This window comes from Petromyzon marinus, chromosome 79, assembly GCF_048934315.1.
Source record: "Petromyzon marinus isolate PM22_M1 ecotype Great Lakes invasive population chromosome 79, UKy_Petmar_22M1.pri1.0, whole genome shotgun sequence".
NCBI lineage: Eukaryota > Metazoa > Chordata > Hyperoartia > Petromyzontiformes > Petromyzontidae > Petromyzon > Petromyzon marinus.
Genome location: NC_133745.1, coordinates 22,662,172 through 22,668,973, shown reverse-complemented (window position 1 = coordinate 22,668,973; position 6,802 = coordinate 22,662,172).

Here is a 6,802-nt window from a genome sequence, read left to right as displayed (position 1 = left end):
GAGCGAGCTGGTGAGTGAGCTGGTGAGTGAGTAGGTGAGTGGGTGAGCGAGCTGGTGAGTGAGTTGGTGAGTGAGTAGGTGGGTGGGTGAGTGAGTGGGTAGGTGAGTGAGTGGGTGAGTGGGTGGGTGGGTGAGTGAGTGGGTGAGTGAGTAGGTGAGTGAGTATGTGAGTGAGTGGGTGAGTGAGTGGGTGAGTAGGTGAGTGAGTAGGTGAGTGGGTGAGTGAGTGAGTGGGTGAGCGAGCTGGTGAGTGAGTAGATGAGCGAGTAGGTGAGTAGGTGAGTGAGTAGGTGAGTAGGTAAGTGAGTAGGTGAGTGAGCTGGTGAGCGAGCTGGTGAGTAGGTGAGCGAGCTGGTGAGTGGGTAGGTGAGTGTGTAGGTGAGTGAGTAGGTGAGTAGGTGAGTGGGTGAGTCAGTACGTGAGTGGGTGAGTGGGTAAGCTGGTGAGTGAGCTGGTGAGCGAGCTGGTGAGCGAGCTGGTGAGTCAGTAGGTGAGTAGGTGAGTGAGTAGGTGAGTCAGTAGGTGAGTGGGTGAGTAGGTGAGTGAGTAGGTGAGTGAGTGAGTAGGTGAGTGAGCTGGTGAGTGGGTAGGTGAGTGAGTGAGTGAGCGAGCTGGTGAGTGAGTAGGTGAGTGAGTGAGTAGGTGAGTGGGTGAGTGGGTGAGTGAGCTGGTGAGTGAGCTGGTGAGTCAGTAAATGAGTGGGTGAGTAGGTGAGTGAGTAGGTGAGCTGGTGAGTGAGCTGGTGAGTGAGCTGGTGAGTGGGTGAGTGAGTCTCACCAGAGATGTGCTTGTGAGGAGGAAGCTTTGGGTTAGTCGTGGGAGTGTGAACGCTCCAGACGCGGATGTTGGTGAGCGAGCTGGTGAGTGAGTTGGTGAGTGAGTAGGTGAGTGGGTGAGTGAGTGAGTAGGTGAGTGAGTAGGTGAGTAGGTGAGTGAGTGGGTGAGTGAGCTGGTGAGTGAGTAGGTGAGTGAGTAGGTGAGTGAGTAGGTGAGTGAGTAGGTGAGTGAGTAGGTGAGTAGGTGAGTGAGTGGGTGAGTGAGTAGGTGAGTGGGTGAGTGAGTGAGCTGGTGAGTGAGCTGGTGAGTGAGTAGGTGAGTGTGTAGGTGAGTGAGTAGGTGAGTGGGTGAGTGAGTGAGCTGGTGAGTGAGCTGGTGAGTGAGTAGGTGAGTGAGTAGGTGAGTGAGTAGGTGAGTGAGTAGGTGAGTAGGTGAGTGAGTGGGTGAGTAGGTGAGTGAGTAGGTGAGTGAGTGGGTGAGTAGGTGAGCGAGCTGGTGAGTGAGCTGATGAGTAGGTGAGTGAGTAGGTGAGCTGGTGAGCGAGCTGGTGAGTGAGTAGGTGAGAAGGTGAGCGAGCTGGTGAGTGAGTTGGTGAGTGAGTAGGTGAGTGAGTAGGTGAGTGAGTAGGTGAGTGAGTAGGTGAGTGGGTGAGTGAGTGAGCTGGTGAGTGAGCTGGTGAGTGAGTAGGTGAGTGAGTAGGTGAGTGAGTAGGTGAGTGAGTAGGTGAGTAGGTGAGTGAGTGGGTGAGTAGGTGAGTGAGTAGGTGAGTGAGTGGGTGAGTAGGTGAGCGAGCTGGTGAGTGAGCTGATGAGTAGGTGAGTGAGTAGGTGAGCTGGTGAGCGAGCTGGTGAGTGAGTAGGTGAGAAGGTGAGCGAGCTGGTGAGTGAGTTGGTGAGTGAGTAGGTGAGTGAGTAGGTGAGTGAGTAGGTGAGTGAGTAGGTGAGTGGGTGAGTGAGTGAGCTGGTGAGTGAGCTGGTGAGTGAGTAGGTGAGTGAGTAGGTGAGTGAGTAGGTGAGTGAGTAGGTGAGTAGGTGAGTGAGTGGGTGAGTAGGTGAGTGAGTAGGTGAGTGAGTGGGTGAGTAGGTGAGCGAGCTGGTGAGTGAGCTGATGAGTAGGTGAGTGAGTAGGTGAGCTGGTGAGCGAGCTGGTGAGTGAGTAGGTGAGAAGGTGAGCGAGCTGGTGAGTGAGTTGGTGAGTGAGTAGGTGAGTGAGTAGGTGAGTGAGTAGGTGAGTGGGTGAGTGAGTGAGCTGGTGAGTGAGCTGGTGAGTGAGTAGGTGAGTGAGTAGGTGAGTGAGTAGGTGAGTGAGTAGGTGAGTAGGTGAGTGAGTGGGTGAGTAGGTGAGTGAGTAGGTGAGTGAGTGGGTGAGTAGGTGAGCGAGCTGGTGAGTGAGCTGATGAGTAGGTGAGTGAGTAGGTGAGCTGGTGAGCGAGCTGGTGAGTGAGTAGGTGAGAAGGTGAGCGAGCTGGTGAGTGAGTTGGTGAGTGAGTAGGTGAGTGAGTAGGTGAGTGAGTAGGTGAGTGAGTAGGTGAGTGGGTGAGTGAGTGAGCTGGTGAGTGAGCTGGTGAGTGAGTAGGTGAGTGAGTAGGTGAGTGAGTAGGTGAGTGAGTAGGTGAGTAGGTGAGTGAGTGGGTGAGTAGGTGAGTGAGTAGGTGAGTGAGTGGGTGAGTAGGTGAGCGAGCTGGTGAGTGAGCTGATGAGTAGGTGAGTGAGTAGGTGAGCTGGTGAGCGAGCTGGTGAGTGAGTAGGTGAGAAGGTGAGCGAGCTGGTGAGTGAGTTGGTGAGTGAGTAGGTGAGTGAGTAGGTGAGTGAGTAGGTGAGTGAGTAGGTGAGTGGGTGAGTGAGTGAGCTGGTGAGTGAGCTGGTGAGTGAGTAGGTGAGTGAGTAGGTGAGTGAGTAGGTGAGTGAGTAGGTGAGTAGGTGAGTGAGTGGGTGAGTAGGTGAGTGAGTAGGTGAGTGAGTGGGTGAGTAGGTGAGCGAGCTGGTGAGTGAGCTGATGAGTAGGTGAGTGAGTAGGTGAGCTGGTGAGCGAGCTGGTGAGTGAGTAGGTGAGAAGGTGAGCGAGCTGGTGAGTGAGTTGGTGAGTGAGTAGGTGAGTGAGTAGGTGAGTGAGTAGGTGAGTGAGTAGGTGAGTGGGTGAGTGAGTGAGCTGGTGAGTGAGCTGGTGAGTGAGTAGGTGAGTGAGTAGGTGAGTGAGTAGGTGAGTGAGTAGGTGAGTAGGTGAGTGAGTGGGTGAGTAGGTGAGTGAGTAGGTGAGTGAGTGGGTGAGTAGGTGAGCGAGCTGGTGAGTGAGCTGATGAGTAGGTGAGTGAGTAGGTGAGCTGGTGAGCGAGCTGGTGAGTGAGTAGGTGAGAAGGTGAGCGAGCTGGTGAGTGAGTTGGTGAGTGAGTAGGTGAGTGAGTAGGTGAGTGAGTAGGTGAGTGAGTAGGTGAGTGGGTGAGTGAGTGAGCTGGTGAGTGAGCTGGTGAGTGAGTAGGTGAGTGAGTAGGTGAGTGAGTAGGTGAGTGAGTAGGTGAGTAGGTGAGTGAGTGGGTGAGTAGGTGAGTGAGTAGGTGAGTGAGTGGGTGAGTAGGTGAGCGAGCTGGTGAGTGAGCTGATGAGTAGGTGAGTGAGTAGGTGAGCTGGTGAGCGAGCTGGTGAGTGAGTAGGTGAGAAGGTGAGCGAGCTGGTGAGTGAGTTGGTGAGTGAGTAGGTGAGTGAGTAGGTGAGTGAGTAGGTGAGTGAGTAGGTGAGTGGGTGAGTGAGTGAGCTGGTGAGTGAGCTGGTGAGTGAGTAGGTGAGTGAGTAGGTGAGTGAGTAGGTGAGTAGGTGAGTGAGTGGGTGAGTAGGTGAGTGAGTAGGTGAGTGAGTGGGTGAGTAGGTGAGCGAGCTGGTGAGTGAGCTGATGAGTAGGTGAGTGAGTAGGTGAGCTGGTGAGCGAGCTGGTGAGTGAGTAGGTGAGAAGGTGAGCGAGCTGGTGAGTGAGTTGGTGAGTGGGTGAGTGAGTGGGTGAGTGGGTGAGTGAGTGGGTGAGTGAGTAGGTGAGTGGGTGAGTGAGTGAGTGGGTGAGTGAGTGAGTGGGTAGGTGAGTGAGTGAGTGGGTGAGTGAGTAGGTGAGTCAGTAGGTGAGTGGGTAGGTGAGTGGGTGGGTGAGTGAGTGAGTGAGTAGGTGAGTGGGTGAGTAGGTGAGCGAGCTGGTGAGCAGGTTGGTGAGTGAGTAGGTGAGTGAGTAGCTGAGTGGGTAGGTGAGTAGGTGAGTGAGTAGGTGAGTGAGTAGGTGAGTGAGTAGGTGAGTAGGTCAATGAGTAGGTGAGTGAGTAGGTGAGTAGGTGAGTGAGTAGGTGAGTGAGTAGCTGAGTGAGTAGCTGAGTGAGTAGGTGAGTGTGTAGGTGAGTGAGTGAGTGAGTAGGTTGGTGAGTGAGTAGGTGAGTGAGTGAGTAGGTGAGTGAGTAGGTGAGTAGGTGAGTGAGTGAGTAGGTGAGTGAGTAGGTGAGTGAGTAGGTGAGTGAGTAGCTGAGTGGGTAGGTGAGTGAGTGAGTGAGTAGGTGAGTGAGTAGGTGAGTGAGTAGGTGAGTAGGTCAATGAGTAGGTGAGTGAGTAGGTGAGTAGGTGAGTGAGTAGGTGAGTGAGTAGGTGAGTGGGTAGGTGAGTGAGTAGGTGAGTGAGTAGGTGAGTGGGTGAGTGAGTGGGTGAGTGAGTAGGTGAGCTGGTGAGCGAGCTGGTGAGTGACTAGGTGAGTGAGTAGGTGACCTGGTGAGTGAGTAGGTGAGTGAGTAGGTGAGTAGGTCAGTGAGCTGGTGAGTGAGTAGGTGAGCGAGCTGGTGAGTGAGCTGGTGAGTAGGTGAGTGAGTAGGTGAGCTGGTGAGCGAGCTGGTGAGTGAGTAGGTGAGTAGGTGAGTGAGTAGGTGAGTGGGTGAGTGAGTAGGTGAGTGAGTGGGTGAGTGAGTAAGTGAGTGAGTAGGTGAGTGGGTGAGTGAGTAGGTGAGTGAGTAGGTGAGTGAGTAGGTGAGTGGGTGAGTGAGTAGGTGAGTGGGTGAGCGAGCTGGTGAGTGAGTTGGTGAGTGAGTAGGTGAGTGAGTAGGTGAGTGAGCTGGTGAGTAGGTGATTGAGTAGGTGAGTGGGTAGGTGAGTGGGTAGGTGAGTGAGTGGGTGAGTGAGTAGGTGAGTGAGTAGGTGAGTGAGTAGCTGAGTGGGTAGGTGAGTGAGTGAGTGAGTAGGTGAGTGAGTAGGTGAGTGAGTAGGTGAGTAGGTCAATGAGTAGGTGAGTGAGTAGGTGAGTAGGTGAGTGAGTAGGTGAGTGAGTAGGTGAGTGGGTAGGTGAGTGAGTAGGTGAGTGAGTAGGTGAGTGGGTGAGTGAGTGGGTGAGTGAGTAGGTGAGCTGGTGAGCGAGCTGGTGAGTGACTAGGTGAGTGAGTAGGTGACCTGGTGAGTGAGTAGGTGAGTGAGTAGGTGAGTAGGTCAGTGAGCTGGTGAGTGAGTAGGTGAGCGAGCTGGTGAGTGAGCTGGTGAGTAGGTGAGTGAGTAGGTGAGCTGGTGAGCGAGCTGGTGAGTGAGTAGGTGAGTAGGTGAGTGAGTAGGTGAGTGGGTGAGTGAGTAGGTGAGTGAGTGGGTGAGTGAGTAAGTGAGTGAGTAGGTGAGTGGGTGAGTGAGTAGGTGAGTGAGTAGGTGAGTGAGTAGGTGAGTGGGTGAGTGAGTAGGTGAGTGGGTGAGCGAGCTGGTGAGTGAGTTGGTGAGTGAGTAGGTGAGTGAGTAGGTGAGTGAGCTGGTGAGTAGGTGATTGAGTAGGTGAGTGGGTAGGTGAGTGGGTAGGTGAGTGAGTGGGTGAGTGAGTAGGTGAGTGAGTAGGTGAGTGAGTAGGTGAGTAGGTGAGTGAGTGGGTGAGTGAGTAGGTGAGTGAGTAGGTGAGTAGGTGAGCGAGCTGGTGAGTAGGTGAGTGAGTAGGTGAGTAGGTGAGTGAGTAGGTGAGTGAGTAGGTGAGTGGGTGAGTGAGTAGGTGAGTGAGTAGGTGAGTAGGCGAGTGAGTAGGTGAGTGAGTAGGTGAGTGGGTGAGTGAGTAGGTGAGTGAGTAGGTGAGTAGGTGAGTGAGTAGGTGAGTGAGTAGGTGAGTCAGTAGGTGAGTGGGGGAGTGAGTAGGTGAGTGGGTGAGTAGGTGAGTGAGTAGGTGAGTGAGCTGGTGAGTGAGTGAGTGAGTGGGTGAGTGAGTAGGTGACCTGGTGAGTGAGTAGGTGAGTGAGTAGGTGAGTAGGTGAGCTGGTGAGTGAGTAGGTGAGCGAGCTGGTGAGTGAGCTGGTGAGTAGGTGAGTGAGTAGGTGAGCTGGTGAGCGAGCTGGTGAGTGAGTAGGTGAGTAGGTGAGTGAGTAGGTGAGTGGGTGAGTGAGTAGGTGAGTGAGTGGGTGAGTGAGTAGGTGAGTGAGTAGGTGAGTGGGTGAGTGAGTAGGTGAGTGAGTAGGTGAGTGAGTAGGTGAGTGGGTGAGTGAGTAGGTGAGTGGGTGAGCGAGCTGGTGAGTGAGCTGGTGAGTGAGTAGGTGAGTGGGTGAGTGAGTAGGTGAGTGAGTAGGTGAGTGAGTAGGTGAGTGAGTAGGTGAGTGGGTGAGTGAGTAGGTGAGTAGGTGAGTGAGTAGGTGAGTGAGTAGGTGAGCGAGCTGGTGAGTGAGTAGGTGAGTGAGTAGGTGAGTAGGTGAGCGAGTTGGTGAGTGAGCGGGTGAGTGAGTAGGTGAGTGGGTAGGTGAGTGGGTGAGTGAGTGGGTGAGTGAGTGGGTGAGTGAGTGAGCGGGTGAGTGAGTGAGTGGGTGAGTGAGTGGGTGAGTGGGTGAGTGAGTGGGTGAGTGGGTGAGTGAGTGAGTGGGTGAGTGAGTAGGTGAGTGAGTGGGTGAGTAGGTGAGTGAGTAGGTGAGTAGGTGAGTGGGTAGGTGAGTAGGTGAGTGAGTAGGTGAGTGAGTGGGTGAGTAGGTGAGTGAGTAGGTGAGTAGGTGAGTGAGTAGGTGAGTAGGTGAGTGAGTAGGTGAGTGAGTGGGTGAGTAGGTGAGCGAGCTGGTGAGTGAGTAGGT